This window comes from Peromyscus californicus, unplaced genomic scaffold (assembly GCF_007827085.1).
Source record: "Peromyscus californicus insignis strain IS unplaced genomic scaffold, ASM782708v3 Scaffold_10__1_contigs__length_136768540, whole genome shotgun sequence".
Lineage (NCBI taxonomy): Eukaryota > Metazoa > Chordata > Mammalia > Rodentia > Cricetidae > Peromyscus > Peromyscus californicus.
In genome coordinates this window covers 75,991,218-76,012,034 of record NW_026294391.1, presented here as the reverse complement: position 1 = coordinate 76,012,034, position 20,817 = coordinate 75,991,218, and the positions used below count along the sequence as shown (strand labels likewise).

The window sequence follows — 20,817 nt, the reverse complement described above, 5'->3', positions numbered from 1 at the left end:
TTTTACATATCAACCACATATTCCCCTGTCCTCCCTCCTCCCACCACCCAGCCTTCCTCCCTCAACCCACCCCCATTCCCACCTCCTCCAAGGCAAGGTCTCCCATGGGGAGTCAGCAGAGCCTGGTACATTCAGTGAGGCAGGTCCAAGCCCCTCCTTCCTGCACCAAGGCTGCGTGCAAAGTGTCTCACCATAGGTACTAGGTTCCAAAAAGCTGGCTCATGCACTAGGGACAGGTCCTGATCCCACTGCCTGGGGGCCTCCTAAACAGTTCAAGTTAAACAACTGTCTCACTTATCCAGAGGGCCTAGTCCAGTACCATGGGGGCTCCTCAGCTATTGGTTCACAATTCACACGTTTCCACTAGTTTGGCTAGTTGTCTCTGTACTTTTTCCAATCATGGTTTCGATAACTCTTGCTCATAGAATCCCTCCTCTCTCTCCTCAATTGGATTCCTGGAACTTCACCTGGGACCCAGCCATGGATCTGATCTCTTTATCTGCTTCCATCAGTCACTGGATGAGGGTTCTATAATGATAGTTATGGTATTCAGCCATCCGATCACCAGAGTAGGCCAGCTCAGGCACCCTCTTGACCATTGCCAGTAGCCTATGGTGGAGTCATCTTTGTGGATTCCTGGGGACCTCCCTAGCACTCTGCTTCTCCCTATTCCCATGGTGCCTTCATTTATCATGGTATCTCTTTCCTTGTTCTCCCACTCTGTTCCTGATCCAGCTCGAACCTCCCGTTCCCCTAAGCTCTCATTCCCCTGTCCCTCTCCCTCCATTAGCCCCCTCACCGCCAGTTTGCTCATGTAGATTTCATCCATTTCTCCATTGCTGGGCGATCCCTGTGTCTTTCCTAGGGTCCTCCTTACTAGCTAGCCTTCCTGGAGCTGTGGGTTGCAGTCTGGTTATCCTTTGCTTTACATCTAGTATCCACTTATGAGTGAATACATAAGAAGAGAATTATAATGAAATTTCAACACACTAAAATTATGGGGAATGAATACTCTGATTAATATGTCCTTTGTCTACATGAATACTTTCTCTTATTTGTTTTGTGTGCGATATGTGTATCTGCATATGATGTGAATGTATATGATGTGTGTATATATGACTTTGTGTCCTATTTAAAAAACTTGAAAGTCAGATTTTGCCTCCCATATGCTCTTGCATTTGAGGCCTCCCAATAGAGAATAGTTAACCTACCAAGGGTCACACTCATAAAGAAAATTTACTCTCAGTCTTCTAGCAGCTATCAATTGCCAGTACATCCTTAACTATATGTAGAACTTCATGCCCTCCTCTCCTGATTAATCCTGGGAATTATCTAGCTTTAGCTTTCCAGGGTCTTGATATGGTGTCACAACTATTGTGAGTTCACATGTGCAACTTTTCTATTGAATTTGGAAAACACTTTCACTGAAATCATCTACTACCTCTGGCTCTTACAATCTTTCTGTTCCTTCTTCTGAAATGATTTCCCAAGTGCTGGGAGATGAGGACTTGATAAAGATTTCCCATTTAGCGCTGAGAACTACACAGTGTCTTATTCTCTGCATGTTGACCAGCTGGGAGTCTCTGTATTAATTGCCATGAACTTCAAGAAGAATATTCTCTGATTACGGTTGAGAAATTTACTTATCTGTTTGTAGAAGGATAACTCATTAAGGGTCAGTTTAATACTATGTCAATTTACCAGAATAATAATAATCGGTTGTTTCTAGGGCCTGTGACTTATCTTGCCTAGGGTTCATAGCCCCATTAATAATGCCAGGCATGAGTTCAGACTAGTGGGAATAACCTGACAGGCCAGTGGTTATTATAGCTTTCAGAATTTTAAGCTGAGTAAGACTGATGATAATTTTTCTCCTGTGATAGGAAAAATAAAATCTCTGTACTGAGAAAGAAGAAATACAGATCAAGCTTCCAACTTAATGCCATTTAAATTTTTTTCATGTTCTATGAATCAGGTATGTGGTAACTTCAGAATAGAATAATAGAATTCTTATTAAGTTTTGGAGAATAACAGAAGTAACGGAAATAGCTTGTAATATCTAGGTATCTACATGACCCCATTGGCCAAAAACTCCAAAAGAAATGAACCATTCTTGGTACTGGATTTTTTAATTTGTTACTGGAATTTTTAATTTAAATTGTTAATTTAATAGAGACATAGCAGAGCTAATTCATTTAAATTTTTTCTACAGAATAGAAAAAATACACTACACATCTGACAGATAGTATCTAGAATATTTAAAATCTAGAAAAAATAAGTCAAAACCAAACAAAACCAAAATCCCACAAAACTAAACAGGAAGAAACCAAACAACCCATTCAAAAATTGTGGCATGGAGCTAACAGAAAATATCCAAATGATGAATACAAATGACTATGAAATAGATTTTGATAAAAACTTAATAAAATATATGTATTTTAAAGTTCAGTTATCATGTAAATGCAAATTAGAATTACTTTGAGGTACCATTTTACCCAATTAAGAATCCTTAAGATTGAAAAGCAAATTATGAGAAATACTAACACGAGTGTGGGAAAAGGAAAACATTTATTTATTGCTGAAAGGAGTGCAAGTTGTTGCAGCCACTATGGAAATCAGTGTAGAGTTCTTTAGATAGTTAGAAATAGATCTACCACATGACCCAAGTATATGAGTAGTTTAAAAAAAACCTCTTTTTCCCTCTTTCTGTTGAAGTATTTTACACATATATGAGTAATTAAGGTTTGGGGGTCATTAAGGGATTCTTAGGACATGAGGTCTGCTGCCATATGTGTAGGATTAACACTATAATTTCTATAGTTAAAGTATTTATTATAGCCAAATTTCAAGTTAGAAATTAATTCATTTGCATTTTTGATGTACAAATATGCTGTGTTGTATAAAGAAGTAGTATTTAGTAGTTTTGTAGTAAGTCTATTTCTTCTGTCTCAGTAATAATAATCACATAATTAATTTTTCAAATTTGTTTCTATTGCAATCCATGAGAACCAGCCAATTAGTAGTTACAGTTAATTAACTATTCTTTTGAAATGAAGAGAAAACAGTGGTCTTTACCTATATTTTGTTTGAACAAATATGTTTTATATAAAGACATACAGTTCCAAGTATAGATTTCTACTTGATGTACACTGATATTCTGACTTCATATGTTTCATTCACATGTGGGAATGAGGCAAGAAAGTTAATGTATCTCTTGTGCCTAATCAGTGAGCATATAGTAGTGCAATATGGAAATCCTGAAAATCCAGTTGTTTAAATGCAAATGTCTAGTCTTCAAAATGAAAGTTTGTTCTTTTGTCAGTATCTTTTCTTTATACTTTGAAAATGAAATGTTGAAATTAGGAGAATTTGGACCCCAAAATGTCTATATACTGAAGTGGTTTACTAGATAAGAGATTATGCTTTTTAAAGCATGAAAACAATGTAGTATTAATGCTAAATATGTAGGCTCTGGAGAATGAAAACTTTATTCTGGAATCTGCTCAAATAATAATTCTGGATTTACCAGAGGCCCTCCTGTAAGTTTCCCAGGGATGCTAAAATGATTTGCCACAAATATAGTGGCTTAAGCAACAGAAATTTATTCTCACAGTTCTAGAAGGTAGAAATCCAAAATCAGGATTACTGAGGTGAAAGCAAAGTCATCGTGACTGTATTCCTTTATGAAGTCCCCAGAGGTGATTTTGAGCACGTGACCCTTCCATCTTCTGATATCAGCCAAACATATTAGGCTTTTGCTGCATTATTCATGTCTGCGTTTCTGGTTATGAAACATTCTCCTATGCTTGTTTCTGATCTGTCTCTGCCTCCTTTTGGTCAGGAAACTAGTAATTGAATTTAGAGCTTACATAGATAGTAGAGTAATCTCCTTTTATCAAGGAATTTGAGGTTCTAACCACAACTACAAAGAGCCTATTTCTATATCAGATGTTAGGAACAAATTCCTGGGATAAAGGAGTCACACATATGGTATGAAACATATTTTGTCTTCCATAGCACATAAGCCTTGCTGCTCCTCCATTCTCTTTGCCTCCACAGCAATGTTATATTAGCAGCATCTACTTCATAGGCATTTGTGGAGGATTAATGAATGGATGAATTGCTATAAGTTCACTAGCAATACAAAGAGTTAACAGATATGTTAGCATGAGACTAATCTTTTGGATAATTAAAAAAAACAAAGATGGATTGGGCATATAGCTCAGTTGGTAGAGCACATACAAAGCCCTGGGTTTGATACTTAGTATCTCAGAAACTGGACCTCATGACATACATACATAATCTCCAGCACTTGGGATGTACACAAAGTAAAATCACAAATTCACAACCATATTGGGTTACATAGAGTGGTTGATGCTAATTTGGAATATATAAGACTCTGTTTCAATAAACAAACAAAAGCAAACAACACATTCAGAAACAAGTTGGTCATTACGGCTAAACATTAGCACAGGAACTAAAAAAGTGTAGAGGAGACAGTAAAATACTGCTTCAGCATCTACATAAACTCTGAACAATGTCACCTATGTACTTTTAAAAAATGATTGTTTTAGATTATAGTATAATTAGAGCATTCTCTCCTCTTTCCTCCCTCAAAATCTTCCCATTAAAATACAGATGAGTACCATTTGATTTATTATAGTAAATTTTTACTATATATTTTTGTAGAATATTATTTTAAGATGTGTTACATTTGTTTATGCTGTGCAAAGATGTGTTGCACTCTTTTTTATTGCATTTGTTTAACTCTGTGAAGCTGTGTTATTTTGGCTGTTTAAAATACCTGATGGTCTAATGAAGAGAAGAATGGCCAATAACAAGGCAGGAGAAAGGATAGGTGGTGCTGGCAGGCAGAGAAAATAAATAGAAGGAGAAATCTGGGAGAAGAAAAGAAGCAAGAGAACAAGGAGAGGAGGATGCTAGGGGCCAGCCACCCAGCCATCCATGGAGCAAGAGTGAAAGTAAGATTTACAGTAGTAAGAGAAAGGTAAAAGCCCAGGAGCAATAGGTAGATGGGATAATTTAAAGTTAGGAAAAGCTGGCTAGAAAGAAGCCAAGCCAAGGCTAGGCATTTACAATTAAGAATAATCCTCCTTTTCTGATTTATTTGAGAACTAGGTTGTGGGACCCCAAAAGAAAAAGAGCAAAATAGTAAAACAACAACAACAATATGTCACATCTCTTAACTGCTTATAACTCAGCTATCATCTGTGTATCTGTCTATCTATCTGTCTATCTATCTATCTATCTATCTATCTATCTATCTATCTATCTATCTATCATCTCTATCTATCTATCTATCTATCTATCTATCTATCTATCTATCTATCTATCTATCTATCTTAACCTGTGATAAAATACAAGATTTGTCTTACTACTAACTGGCTTATTTCAGTTAGTATATTGTCCTCACTGTTCACTAATGTTGTAACATGGATCAGAATTCTTTCTGTAAGATTAAAGTTCCAACACATAGCTTCCATTAATTTTTAAGTTTGTATACATTAAAGAACACACTTTAGCTTTAAATTTCTTTGAGATTTGAGAAATAAATAGTATTATACATATACTATTGTGATGTCATACAAGAAACTTCATTTTTAAAAATTTTACATCTTAAATAATTTATCAGTGAATGTCATCCTTTTCTTTTAAATCCTAAGCAGAATTACAAAATTAATACCTAATATTACAAGTGTTTTGAGTAATGCAATTTGTAGAACTCATAAGAAGAATGTAATGTTTATATTTCACAGTTTGAAAAGACACTTTGTAAATGTTTTCTCAACTGATACAACAGATATAGCAGAATGGTAAGGTAAATATTAATATCCTCATCTCAAAGAAAAGAAAGCTAAAACATTTATAGGTTCAAGAATTTTAAAATCAGATAGTCAAAATTAGGTGTTATAGGACCCAACACTTAGGAACTTTGTGCAGTATTGTCACATTTATATAATATCCTAGGGAGAAGATATTTTCCTGCTTTTTTTTTGCTATGAAACCATATATTTGGGAACATGAAAGCATTTTCTTCTATGGTATTTGGTTTTAAATTTTTCATCTACTAACTTGGCCTAACCTGTTAACATTTCTCTTGTAAGAAAACTATGTAGGAGTTAGAGAGATGGTTCAGCTATCAATAGTATCTATTGCTCTTGCAGAGAATCCAACATTCAGTTCCTAGCACCCAACTCCAGTGGCTCAAAACCACTTGTAACTCCAGCTTCAGGAAGCGTGATGCATCTGGCCTCTGTGGGTACCTGTGCTCACATGTACATGTCTCAACACAGTTGTGTTTCCTCTCTCTCACATATACATAAAAGTAAAATAAACCTTGTAAGAAAAATAAAAAGCCTCTTTAAGTATGTCAGACTCCAATACTGCAATGTGAAAATAAAGTCCCAAACAATTAAGTTAGAACAGTTAAAATTTGATAAGGGGAATGGATTAAACATATTAGTGTTTTGTCCTTTCTTTGTGACATTCCTTTAATATCTTAGAGTCCTTTCTGACTGTAGCTGAAAACTTGAGCAAATGGGTGTCCCACAAAACTGAGGTTAACTAGAGTAAAAAATGAGAGTACAAGGTATAAATAAATTAAAAAATTGAGACTCTTAACACATTACATTATTGGTCTATGAAAATGATAGTGCTTATAAATGAATTTGGATATAAAGTTCATATTCTCAGCACTCTGACATTTTCTTATGGCTTTTAAATATATGTTTTTGCAATATGGTAGATGTTTTCTGTATGCTGCCTGTATTCCTGTATATTTATTGTTGATTGACAAATGTAGTAATTTTCATGCTAGTTACTGATTTCTGACTTTTTTCTTTCAGGAAAATGGTGAGATTATATTTGGGATTTTTTCAAGTTTGACTGTGGCTGAATGGTCAGCCTTGCCAATGAATCCTGCATGGAGGAATCAAGTTTCCATTCTAGGCCCAGCATTTAATTACTGTGAAAAGATAAATACTGCTTTCTTTTCTAGCATGGTCACTAGTGAAAATTGCAGACTGTGGTTAGTTTCTGTAAACTTTAATTCCTTGATGACTATAATGAGAAAAATTTCTACAAATTCATGATAGACATATAGTGTGAAAGACAAGTCTTTGTTTACTGCATCACAGCTTAGGTGTTTCTGACTGTTATAGACATCCATGTAACACCTAATTTAATCCTAGGACATGCAGAATCATTTATGCATTATTTACTGTATTTTTATGAGCCATATGATACTGTGTTAGGCTTCATTTAGGAAGGCTTATAAAATAGGTTTAGTCTTCTCATTCAGATCATAGCTTATAAGAAGAGACATATATGTAAAGATATAAATAAAACTTGACCAAAAATAAATAAAAGGGTCTATATACAAAATGCTATGAAAAAATGAACTAGAGAATATTCAACTAAGCACGGGTAAAAGAAATCTCAGAATGTAACATTTAATCTGTATCTTGAAAGATTAGTTTTTGTTTCTAGATAGAAATAGCTGGACAGAAGTATTCTAGGCAACAGGAATATGTTATGTAAAATATATGAGTAATTACGTCATTCAAGAAAGGGATATTTTTCTTTCCAGGCATCTGAGCAGTTTTGTTATTCAAAGCTAAAAATTATAAAAATACCATGACTAACTTGTAAGATAAAACATTTTTTTAATTTTTTTTAGTATTTTACATACATGCAGATTGAATTTCTTAATTCATCTACCAAAATTCTCCAATATCCAATACTTTCTGATTGCTACACAATAGCACATTCATAAAATTCTCTAACTGACCTCATATGATATAATGTAGTCCAAGTACAAGGACACTAAAAATATTGTTACAAAATTACCTTCAAGCTGTGCATACATGTTATATACAAACTGAATTTCATGTTCTTTTCTCCCATTAAAAAGCAATCTTATTATGTACAGGATAAATGAATATTCAAAAATCTCAAAAAAAAGAAATCCAAAATAATTCTGGTCCCAAATATTTTAGACAAGTGGTACTCAACCATATTATACTTAATACTTGTATATTTATGTTTATACAATATACCCTGAATTAAGCAATTTAATGTTTGATACTAAAGTGACATTAACATTTGCGATTATTTGACATATATCAGGTTAATGTCCCTGGGGTAGTTTGAAGGAAAATGAAAATGATCTCCAAAGGTTCATGTATTTGAGTGATTTGACCCCAGTTTTTGGAACTGTTTAGGAAGGATTAAGAGGTATGGCCTTGTTGGAGGGGGTGTGTCACTGGGGGGGACTTTGAGGTATCAGAAGCCTATACCATTTCTTTCTCTCTCTCTCTCTCTCTCTCTCTCTCTCTCTCTCTCTCTCTCTCTCTCTCTCTCTCTCTCTCTCTCTCCTCTCTGTAATCACTGTCTTTTAACATCTAAGCTCTCAGCTGCTGCCATGTTACCACAATGATTTTCATGGTCTCTACAACCTTCTGGAATGGTGAGATCTTAATTAAATGTTTTCTTTTATAAGTTGTCTCTTCACATCAACAGAAAAGTAACTTAAGGCAGTCCCTGATTTTTTCAAACAGATATGAATTGCTACTGTGCTCACAATGCTGAAACACATACTAACTGTTGAATAAAATACTATCTGTGGTCCTTCATCTATCATTTAATCCATCATCTAATGTCACTTTTTATTAGTTTTTGAAATTCTCAAACTTGTATACAATATATCTTGGTGAAATTCTGCCCTTCTCCAAAGAAATATAGCTGTCCTTCCCTCATCAACTGCCATCAGCTCCTTTGTTAGGAATGAAGCACTGGGAGCTTTTCCTTTTTCCAGGTTGGAATTTTAACTCTCATGATCTTGCACAGATCTTTTGCAGGTGCAAAAAGCTGCTGTGAGTCCATATCTATAGCTTTCATATTATATCAGTAGGCAGCTTTAAATAGTACTTCTCCTTTCCATCCTCTGAGTCTTCTGTTCTTCCCACTTCTCTGCTTCAGCGATGTTTTCTTATTTCTGTGTTTTAGGTGGTGATGACACAGAAGTTCCACCTATGGCAGAAAAGTCACCACCTCTTATTCTCAGTAGTTTGAAAATGTAGGAGTCTCTGCATTAACTACTGTCTTCTATAATCAGAAGTTTTTCTGGCCAGAAATGAAACGATCATGAATCTGTTGGCACAGGGAGCTGGGCCCATGGCCCGTTTCTCTTTTAGAGTGACTTCAAGGCTCGTTATACCTCAAACTTTAAATTCTTTTTCAAAACCATCTACTTTGTGTTTCAATTTCCTGACATAACCCACTGAAACATTATCCAAACAAAAATAGTTCCTCAGGGTTTACTTTCAGCACTCTTATATGATGTTATATTAGGAAATGAAGCTAGACATTTTGGATTTTTTAAATTCTGACAGCAAACATTCTTCTTAAGTACTTACATGGTTTATAGTACATTTGATAAATATCTTAGAAACTTAAGTTTGAAAAAGTGAGTGAAAAAGTCTTCACAGTTGCATAATTCAGATTCTTAAAGTTGTCTTAATGAACTTTTAGATTGATAGTTTTCCTCCCCACTACCTCTAGAATATTGGCTTGGCTCTAGCTTCAAAGAGTTCTAAAATGCATAATATCATCCTTTAACACTGTAAAATGAATAATTTTATTGTTGATTTGGATGGATCATGATTTCCAGATATTTGATAAAATATTATGGATATTTCTGTAGGGTGATTTTTGGAGGAGTTTAAAATTTAAATTGGCTTACTTCAAAGAAAGTATTTTATCCTTTATAATGTGCATGGACTTCAGCCAATCATTAGGAAGCAATACTAGAACAATAAGGATGATTTCTCTACAGCAAATAGGAATTATGCCATCAGAATAACTTGTATTTGAACTGTACTTTTTCCTAGGCCCATTTCCTCCTATACTACTCTTCATATTTTGGACATCTGAAATATTCCTAAGCATGTGAATTAATTCCTTAATATATGTATATGAGAGCATTCATCATCCTGCATGTGTGGAAGTCAGAGGAAAACTGGTGGATGTCGGTTCTCTCCTTCTGACATGTGGGTCCTGGGGATCAAAAACAGGTCATCACACTAGCAATAATTGCTTTTACCCACTAAGCCATCTCTCCAGTTATGGAATAGCTTAATGTTAATACATTTGGTGAAAATTCTTTAAGAATCAGTACAGAAATCATGGCAGTATGCATATCATATCCTTAGAGATACCCCAACAAATAACAAATATATGAACTCATTTCACTCTTTTGCTTCACTCAGTAAAATATCTTCAAAGTCTTCAGACCAGAAAAGAATACTAAAACTTTCACATATACATCCAGTTTACTGTGTGGTAGATTGTAAGTTGTATAATAGAAACATGCAGTAATTGTGTAGAAGATAGAAAAAAAACTCATCTGTACAATATAGATAGAGTTACTGTGGGTCACAGCTGTCCTAGAAGGTATTAAATATTAGTCTCATTCATAAATAATCATTATTTGGGGTTTTTCAAGTAGGGATGGATAGATCCTAGGCAAAGAACACTGCCCTCAAGAGAATGCTTGATTTGGACTTGTTGACAAACTTTGCCAAGTCAATTTCAAGAATGCAGTAAGGAAGTGTGTAGCATTAAACTCATTAATTAGTTTTCTTGTATATTTCAGTGAGGGCAAAATGTCAGACCCACATAGTAATTAAAAGAGATTTTTAATTTTTCATTAACTATAATTAATGTTGACTTTTCATGTTTCATTAACATTACTTCTGCTGACTTGGGAATTTATCAAAAGTACAGGAAGGATCATCAGTATATGCCAGATAATGTATTCTGTGTATGGAAAGAAGGGTGAAACATTAGATTGTATTTTAATTCTAGAATCAAGTGAAGTTCAAGTAACCTCACCAGCAGGAAAATTGTAGGCCAAAAGAAAACATGGAAAATAAGCATCCCCTGCTCCTAGTTTTGGGAGGCATTACTATTATTTTCTTATTATTAGTCTAATGCCCTGTGGTTATTGAAGAATTCACCATCAATTTTCTCCAAAGCAAGAAGTGTAGGATAATGTGTTTGCTTAATGGAAATCTCTCAGGACAATATCTTTTTGAAAAATATTGAATGAGTAGATATTCCTACTCTACCTTCCTTAGTACAGAGAGAAACAATATAATTTATTGCTCACCAGCAGTTGTTGCTGTAAACACACTAGATTGCATGGTTCCAGGGAAGGGTTAAGGATGAAAGCTCAAGGGAAAGGATAGATTCAGAACATAGGAAAACAATGAGCCTTTTGAAAATAAATGAATTACAACTAAAATTTATTGTACTATGACAAATCTCTAGGCATTGTGTTGGACTATTTACAAAAATACCTCACTTTATTATTACAACACTTGTTCCAATGATATAAGTAATACAATTATATACATTTTATAAATGAGAAAAGTATAGGACAGGTTTTTTATGATTTAAACCGTTTATTATTGGTATCAGTGATGTGAATGGAGTAGGGACAGCACCATTTACATGCATACTCAAATAAAATTTTATATACCTCCATTGTCAACTCATCTGTAGAAAGTCTTCTCATACCTCAATAAGATAATCCTGAGGAGATTCAGGATTTTTAATAATGATATTAAATATTAGATTTAGTATTTGAATCCTGGATACAAATCTGGATGAAGTGCTGGCCACCCTTTCCACTGTCTAATGTAATAAATTCAAAATCTATATAAATGTTGGGGTTCAGTGAGAGTTCTAACAGAGTGAGGTTATCTGTTTGGTAAAATATTTTAGATAAGGTTACTTTGAAGTACATATTAGAGAAATTAAATAACATTGAGAGTTGGAAAGAATCTTTTACACGTGAAAAAATTAGTTCAGATTAGTCATACATGATACATCAAGGAATGTAGTGTGAATCAATCAACTTGAATGAATATCACTAGATACTGTTCCTACTCATGATACGTTCAATGTACACCTCTGCAATGATCACACAACTAGTTACTATCAAAAGGAATTATTTCCTCATTTTTTTAATCAGTTGCAAAACATTTTCTTAAACTCAGTTCACCAGAGTTTAACTCTCATTGCCTTTCATTATTAGCTGTGACACTTCACTTCATCCACTGAATGATGATAATAACAGATTGTACATCATGGAGTTCTTATAGAATGAAATGGTGGGATGTCCCTTTTTGAACACAGAAAACATTTTGTAAATGACATTGACTATGAAGTAATTGGGACTAAAATGAGAAAGTAAAAGTAGAACATAATGCAGAAGAGAAGAGAGAAAATACTAGTGGGGAATAGGACTTCTGTCATTAATTAGTTTGAGGCATACTATGAATAGAGACAATTAACTCTCCTAAAGGAGGAGCTTTAAATAGTTTTAGGGCAATTATTTCCAAATGATATATGCAATTATTTTATAATTTCCAAATTTTTCTTATATATAATCCAATATACATTTGCATTTATTCTTTGTAACACTTATTTGTCTGTGTGTGCATGTGGTCGGGGGCTTTATGCTGCACAATGCTCATATGGAAGTCACAGGAGTTGATGGAGTTGGTTTAAATTTTCTTCTATGATGTGAGTCTCAGAGACTGAACTCAAGTCATCAGTCTTGGCAGCAAGTGTTATAACCACTGAACAATCTCACTAGCCCTCTGTCAAATATATTTAAATATGAACTATAATATACTTTCTTCAATTGAAGATTTATCCCATTTAAATTTTCATATTACATTTGATCATTGTAACCACTTTTGTTCTATAAAAATTAGCATATCACTTAAAGTGTGCTTATCTCTTAAAAAATAATTCAACATAACATAATTAGAGATTCAAAGGAAGCAGCCCAGATTCTACTTTATTTAAAGATTAACTGACAAACAAAATGAGAATTACAAAAAACATTCCCAAATTTTTATTTGTATTCATTTTTCTCACAAACTTGAGGTTTATTTTATATACCATAATATTCACCTAGTTAGACTCGAAGTTACATATTGTAACAAAAATAGGGAAATATAAACCTGATATAATTTTAGAATATTTTAATACCTCAAAGTACTACTGTATTCTTTAGCTGATTCCTTCTCTAGGATTACCTATATTTGGCTTTCATGGAAGTGTTATAACAATTATGGTTGTTTTACACTGAATTCTTTCTAGTCAGCATAATGTTTACATTATTAACCAATTTAATAGCATGTATCATTACTTGTATTTCTTTTTACTGTTGGATAATTTTCATTTGTGTATGTCTGCTACATATACCGCATCTTTTCCACTGCTTTTCAATTGTTGGGCATATGAATCATTTCCAATTTGAAGTCATAATTAATAAATCTATATGAAAATTATGGCATAAAACTTTAAATGTACATATGTTTTTATTTCCCTTGGATAAATAATGAAAAGCATAATTGTTGAGTCATATGATTTTGTATATAATTTTAGAATGCATCAAATACTTTTAAAGAGACTTCACCATTTTATAATCCTGTTAGCAATGTATAAGTAACCTATTTCCCTATAACCATACAGACATTTATCACTGTATTACTTCTTAATTCAAGTCATTTATGAAAGATGAGAAATTTATTTTATTGGCATTCCTCATTTTTCTGATGACTGGTGATGTTGGACCTATTTATGCTTTAGCTGCAATTTCTCTATATTGGAGTCATGCCTATTTAGACACATTGATATATTTTTTAACTTGGGTTTCTTACCTTTTCGAATTTTGTAGTGATATTATGATATATTTTCATTGCACATACTACTAGGTTTCAAAATGACTAAAGCAACTTTAAGCATATTATATATTCAGCTTACATAGCCTCCAATTTCTCATCTCCCCATTCTCCTCCCACAAATTTTTTGCCTTTTCCTCAATCTCCCTTCTGTTTCCATGTCCTCTCTTGCTTTCTCTCCATGACACACATACACACACACTGAATAACTCACTCATTTGATTTTATGTATCTATAAAAACCTAGAAGCCTCAAGTTAGATAAAAATGTGACGATTGCATTTGCTTTTATAAATTAAGCTTTTTATGCTTAATGTAATGATCACTTGGATTCATTTTTCAGAAAAACACATCTCTTCATGATTGAATAACTCTTTCTATCCTTTTATCTATCTTTATAAATAAATATATATATACATGTATATATATATATATGTGTGTGTGTGTGTGCGTGTTTATATTATATTTCTTTCATTCATCTGTTAATGGACATCTATGCTGCTTCCATAACATAACTGTTATTAATAGTGGTGCAAAAACATTTGTGTGCAGGTATCTCAATGGTATGCTTACTTAGAATTCTTATGGTATATATTCAGAAGTAATATGACTGAGTCAGATGACAGCTCTATTTTCCCAGTTTTTCATCTTCTGAGGAAACCATACACTGATTTGCGTAATAGCTGAAGCAATTTGCATTCCCAACTGCAGTATATAAGGGTTCCCTTCCCCCATTTCCTCAACAGAGTTTTATATATATATCAGGAGATTGAGGGCAAGAATGGGTACATCAACCAACCCTATCAACAAAGTGTGTCAGCTAGTAACAGCTGGGCTGCTTTGTATTTTTTACCTCAGCTATGTGTCCTTTTAATTTTAGATTGTTTTCTGGAGTTTTTCATCTCAAAGCTATTTTCAAAACATCTGATCTTACCTGAAGTTATTTTAAGGCTTTGTTTCAGCTAATGATGCCATCAACATATCTCCCAACATTAAAGTTAAAAGAATTTAAACTAGCTTGGCTACTATGACTCAATTGCTTTTCTTATCCTAAACCACATTGTCCTAAATCACATCCTAATTCATTATCGTAAACTACAACCTATATGGTTCCTCAATAGAAACTCATCTGTTCTAGCTGTGTGATACTTCCTTGTTATATTTTTTTACTGTTAGTACTCTATTTAAATGAACATTATTATTATCAATTAGACAATACAGCTTAATGAGAAATCATCTTCATAATAATCCAAAGGTAAAAGTGCCAAGTAGAACAGGATATTTTGATGAGATAAACACACTACATAACAGGCAGTGGGGATCTCTCCACACCCATTCACACCATGCCAGATCCAAGAGAAAGACAGAAGCAGCAAACATCTAAAGGCACAGCAGAAGCAAAAGACATTTCAAGGCCTGTGGTCTCCCGGGCCTTGCCAATCTGAGATTCATCCATTAGGGAGTTGCCTCCTGGTGGGCTGACACCTTGAACTTCAATTGCCACCTGCTGCTCCTCTGACATGGCCACATGTGAATTACAGCTGATTCTTCAGCTCCTGTTAACCAGAACTACAGGACTGCTTCAGTAGTTCTGGAATATTGTTATAATCACAGTTGATTCTTCAGCCCCAGCTAACCAGAACTACAGATCTTAATTCAAAATAACAAATGGCCTGGATAGAGTCTTTAAACTTCCTTCTGAAATTTCACAAGTCAGGCCTCCATCTTCTTCATTGCTTTTAACATTCTTATCTTCCAAGCTCCTAAAGAACACCCCACTGAGCTCTTAACACTCAATAGTTCTTCTAGCCCAAAGTTCAAAAGTACTTGCACAATCCTCAGGGACTGAGGTATTGCTATTATAGGCTTGACCATGTTTTTGTCTGGAATAATATGGACTTTGGGACTGTGGATTAGAAAAGAAGTTGAATGTTTTAAGTGCTGCTTAATGGGCCATACTAGAAGGAACATGGAATACAGTGGTGCTGAGTGTGATTTGATGAATTGTGGGGTTCTTACTCAAGAGGTTTCAGAGGAGAAGAATTTTAGTATGGTGCCTAGAGATCATTCTTGTGATATTTTGGTGAAGAAAGTCAGTTATTTTTGCCCTTGTCTGGAGAGTTTGCCTGAGGATAAAGTGAAGGGTTTTGGATTAATTCCACTATCAGAGGAAATCTAAAATAGCCTAATACAGACTCTGTTTTGTGATTACTAGTGTTAACTCGAATGAAGATATATAATTAGAAGGACCAAGCTGAGCAAAGAAAAATACTTGAGGAGAAAAAGAGCACCAGAGAGTTGAATGGAGCTAAATTCTATGTTCAAAGAGATAAACAGATTAAGAAATGGAATAAAGGTTGTGGTGACCTCAGGGCAAGATCCCACCTAGCTAAATTTCCAATTGTGAATAGGAATTAAAGAAAAGTTTAAAGCTGAGTATGGTGGTGCTTGTCTTTAATCCCAGCACTGAGAAGGCAGAGGCTGGCAGATCTCTGAGTTCAAGGCCAGCCTGGTCTACAGATCCAATTTCAGGACAGCCAAGTTTAGGCAATGAAGAACAGAAAGCTGTTGAGGATGCAATTGAATGAGGGGGCCATATTCCAGCCCTAGCAAGCAGCAGAACTTGGCAACTGCAGCCAAGTAGTTCTGGCTTTAGAGTTTAGGATAGAAGAAATGAGTTATGGAATTTGCCTCTGTACCTAAAGAAAGCACTCAGGCCTAGTAGAGACGTCATTGTGTGATGCTGTGAAGTTGAAACCTGTATTGTCTTGAAGAACCTAAGATGGTAGAGATGCCAGAGCCATGGAATACCTGCCAAGGAGAGCTGTTAACAGGTAGTCGAACCACTCCAAGAGAAAAGTATATTGCCGTCAATGAACCTGAACAGAGTTGGAGATCTGAAGAATGTTTCAACATTAGGCATAGAGATGCAGAGTTTGGAGTTTGCACAGCTGTTTTTTGGTTTTGCTTTGGTCCAGCATTTCTTCACTATGCTCCTTTCCCTGCATTATGTATATCTTGTACCATTATATATTGAAAGTATGTGATCTACTTTTTGAGTTTGATTTTTCAGGGGGTTATAGTTAAGAGATTGCATGAATCTCAGAAGAGACTTTGAACTTTGGACTTTGAAACATTGTTCAGACTGTTATAGATTATGGGGAATTTTGAAGTTGGACTAAATGCATTTTGCATTATGATATTGTTACAAGCCTATGGGGGCCAGAGATTAGAATGTGGTAATTTTAATATAATTGAACCTCATAATCTCATAGGGCGTGGCACTATTAGAAGGTATGGCTTTGTTGGTATGGGTATGACCTTGTTGAAAGAAAGGTGTCACTGTGGGAGCAGGCTTTGAGATTTTCTATGCTCAGTACACTACCCAGTGTCTCAGTCAACTTCCTGTGGCCTGCTTATCAAGATGTAGCCAGCACCATGATGATAATGGACTGAATCTCTGAAACTGTAAGCCAGCCACCCTAATTAAGTGTTTTCTTTACAAGAGTTGCCATGGTCATGATGTCTTTTGACAGCAATAGAGACCCTAATTAAGACAATGTCTATATAGGAATTTGTCCTTTTTGTAGGTTTTTCCATTTACTGGAGTATAACTTTTTAAAACATGCCTTAATCATTCTCTGCATTCAGTGCTATCTATTTTAATGTCTCTTTTTTATTTTATTTTAATTTATTTCTAATTTTATTAATTTGGGTATTCTTTTTCTTTTGGTAAGGTATTTTTTCAATCTTGTTCATTTTTATTCTTTTCATTTGTTTCATTTCTTTCTCCTTTTGATTTTATCATTTGTTTTCATCTATTGATTTTGAGTTTATGATGCTGTTTTTTTTACTGATCTTGTAGTGAATCATTATCTTAGCTAGTTATTTATGAAACTGACACAACCTAGAGTCATCTGAGAAGGACATATCCTTGGGGAATTACCTAGACTTGGGAGTATGACTGTGGGAAATTGTCTTAATTGATGCGGGATGGTCCTGTCCACTGTGGGTAACACCATTCTCTGGGCAGGTTGTCCTGGGCTGTATAAGAAAGACTGCTAAGAATGAGCCTATGAGGCAGCAAACATCATTCCTCCATGGTTACTGCCTTGAATTCCTGCCCTGTGCTCTTGAAATATAAGTAAAATGAATCCTTTCCTCTTCTAAGTTGCCTTTTCTTCAAGAGAGGAAACTAAAACATTGTTTTTTTTTTCTTTCACTTTTAGATTTCACTTATATGTCAGTGTATGCATATAAACTTACTACTTAGAATCCGGGTCCTCTGGGAAAGCAGCCAGTGCTCTTAACCACTGAGCCATCTCTCCAGCCCCCAAGAACTGAATTTTGTGTACCCCAGGAATTCTGGTATGTTGTGTATTTAACTTTCATTCAATTCTGAAAATTTCTTAATTTCCTTCCTTTTTGTTTTTGGTGACACATCATTGAATTGCATAAAATCTATCCCTGGTGCATGAGCTGGCTTTCAGGAGTCCATTACCTATGGTGGGATGCCTTGCTCAGCCTTGATGTAGGGGGTGGTTACTTGGTCCTGCCTCAACTGAATGTACCAGGCTTTTCTGACTCCCCATGGGAGGATTTACCCTTTTGGAGGAGGGAATAGGAGGGTAGATTGCGGGGGGAGGCTGAGGAGGAGTGGAAGGAGGGATGAGAGGGGGATCTGTGGTTTGTGTGTAAAAAGAATAAAAAAAAATTTAAATAAAAAAATAAATCTCCCCAACTATGTGTATATTCCATTGTTTCTCCTGTTAATTTCAAGTTTTACTTCATTGTGATTAAATACAATGCAAAAATTATTTCAATTTTCTTAAATGTGTAACAAATTGCTTTATAATATTATGTTGAAATCAGTCTGTGACTCAGGGATCTGTCTGCCTCTGCCTCCTGAGTGCTGGGATTACAGTCATGTACCACTACTGCCCAACTTGTATCTTTCAACATTTCTTCTGTATTATACATACTCAGCATCTTAACAATAATATGATGGGGGTGGTTTGTAGTAAGATTTCCTGTTTCCCGACCTGTCTGCAGTTGGGACAAATATCTCCCACTTGCATTCCTTAAGTAAACACACAGAGGCTTATATTAATTATAACTGCATGGCCATGGCTCAAGTCTTTTGCTAGCTAGCTCTTAGATCTTAAATTAACCCATAACTATTAATCTATGTATTGCCACATGTTCCATGGCTTTACCTGCGTTCCATTACATGTTGCTTCTTGGGCGGCTCTCTGGCATCTCCCCCATGCCTTCTTCTGGTCTCTCCCTTTGAATTTCCCACCTGCCACTAAGCTGCCTTGCCATAGGCCAAACTGCTTTCTTTATAAACCAATCAGAGCAACACATATTTGCAGCATACAGAAAGACATTTCCCCCATCAGAGGTTCTTTTCTAGTCTTATCAGGTTGGCATTCTCAATGCCTCCTCTATCTGGAGAGTATTCTTTTTCACCAGATTTGGGAAATATTCTGCTTTTTTTTGTCAAATATACTTTCAATGCCTTTAGCTTGAACTTTCTTCTCTTGCATGCACATGATTCATAAAGTTAGTCCTCTTTTAGGTTTAATTTATTTTTAAATTATATGTGTTTGTTTGTGGGTTTGTGTACTTAACCATGTGTACTCATGGAGGGTGGAAGAGAACCATTGATTCCCCAGAGCTGGTGTGACCATCAGTTTTGAGGCAACTGATATGTATACTTACAACCTAGCTTGTGTCCTGTATAGAAGCAGTACGTACTTTTCCCCCATATTTTTCTTTTATTGAAAATAGATTCGTTTCACAAAACATATTTTTGTTATTGTTTCCCCTCCCCTAATTCCTACGAGATCCTCCCCACCTTGCCTCCCATCTGAATTAACAAACTTTCTTTGCTTTTCATTGGAAAACAAACAGCCATCTAAAGAATAATAAAATAAAATAAAATAAAATAAAGCAAGACAAAAAACAAACAAATCAGAATAGGAAAAAGCAAACAGTAGAAAAAGAGCCATAGAAAAGCTTAAGAAACACATATTAGACACAGAGACACGCATGCTTGCACACACAGGAATCCCACAAAAACACACAGATGGAAGTCATAATATATAGGCAAAGGACCTGTAGGGTTAAAAATTAAAATGCTCTTTCTTAGTTAGGATTTCTGTTACTGTGACAAAACACAATGACCAAAAAGCAAGTTGGGGAGGTTTATTTGGGATACAATTCCACATTGTTGTTTATCGCAGAAGAAAATCAGTACAGGAACTCAAAAAGGGCACGAACCTGGAGGCAGGAGCTGATGCAGAATCCATGGAAGGCTACTGCTTACTGGCTTGTTTCCCCTGGCTTACTCAGCCAGCTTTCTTATAGAACTCAAGACTACCAACCAGCCTAGGGATTGCACCACCCACCATGGGCTGGGCCCTTCCCCATTGATCACTGATTGAGAAAATGCCTTAAAGCTGGATCTCATGGAAGCATTTCCTCAACTGAGACTCCTTCCAATCTGATGATTCTAGTTTGTGTCAAGTTTACACACAAAATCAGCCAATATATGCCTTAACCAAACATTATGAGACAATATCTTCAAAGATGCCATTGAGTTCTTTTTATGTTGGGCATCTACTGCTGTCCATGCTGTTGTATAGAAATTTCTTTTGAATTGAAGTACTCTATTTGGGAAGGAAGAGAGAGTTAATAATAGGATAGGTGACACAAAGGCATTTTCATCACAAAAATGTCCATCCCAGCATGGCTGACAATTTATAAAAACAAAAACAAACAAAGGAGCAAAACATGTAGCCTTGGACTCCTTACATGACTTGCAGGCAGGTCAGCTGGTCAGGGTTTCTCTTCTGTCAGTAACTATTTACTGCTTTCCCCTTATTAATCTTGTATGTGTCTGTTCCCCTAAAATTGTAAGTTTTATTTAATGCCTGAGTATTACGACTTTTTCTTTACCCACTATGAAAACAGTAATATTGGTTAGGAATAATTCTTTCTTCCAGAGCATTGGTTCTCAACCTGTGGGTTGC

At 35.1% G+C, this 20,817-nt stretch overlaps 1 long non-coding RNA gene across 2 annotated transcripts in view; it reads left to right on the top strand.

Moving 5' to 3' along the window:
* The window catches only part of LOC128108548 (uncharacterized), a 188,141-nt gene that overhangs the window by 109,941 nt on the left and 57,383 nt on the right, over positions 1–20,817 (top strand). Inside the window, exon 10 of one of the 2 annotated variants that reach the window (XR_008217513.1) lies at positions 18,010–18,148. The exons of the other annotated variant lie outside the window; for it this stretch is intronic. This is a non-coding gene — a long non-coding RNA (uncharacterized LOC128108548). The remainder of the gene's footprint in view (positions 1–18,009; positions 18,149–20,817) is intronic. 2 annotated transcript variants of the gene reach the window in all.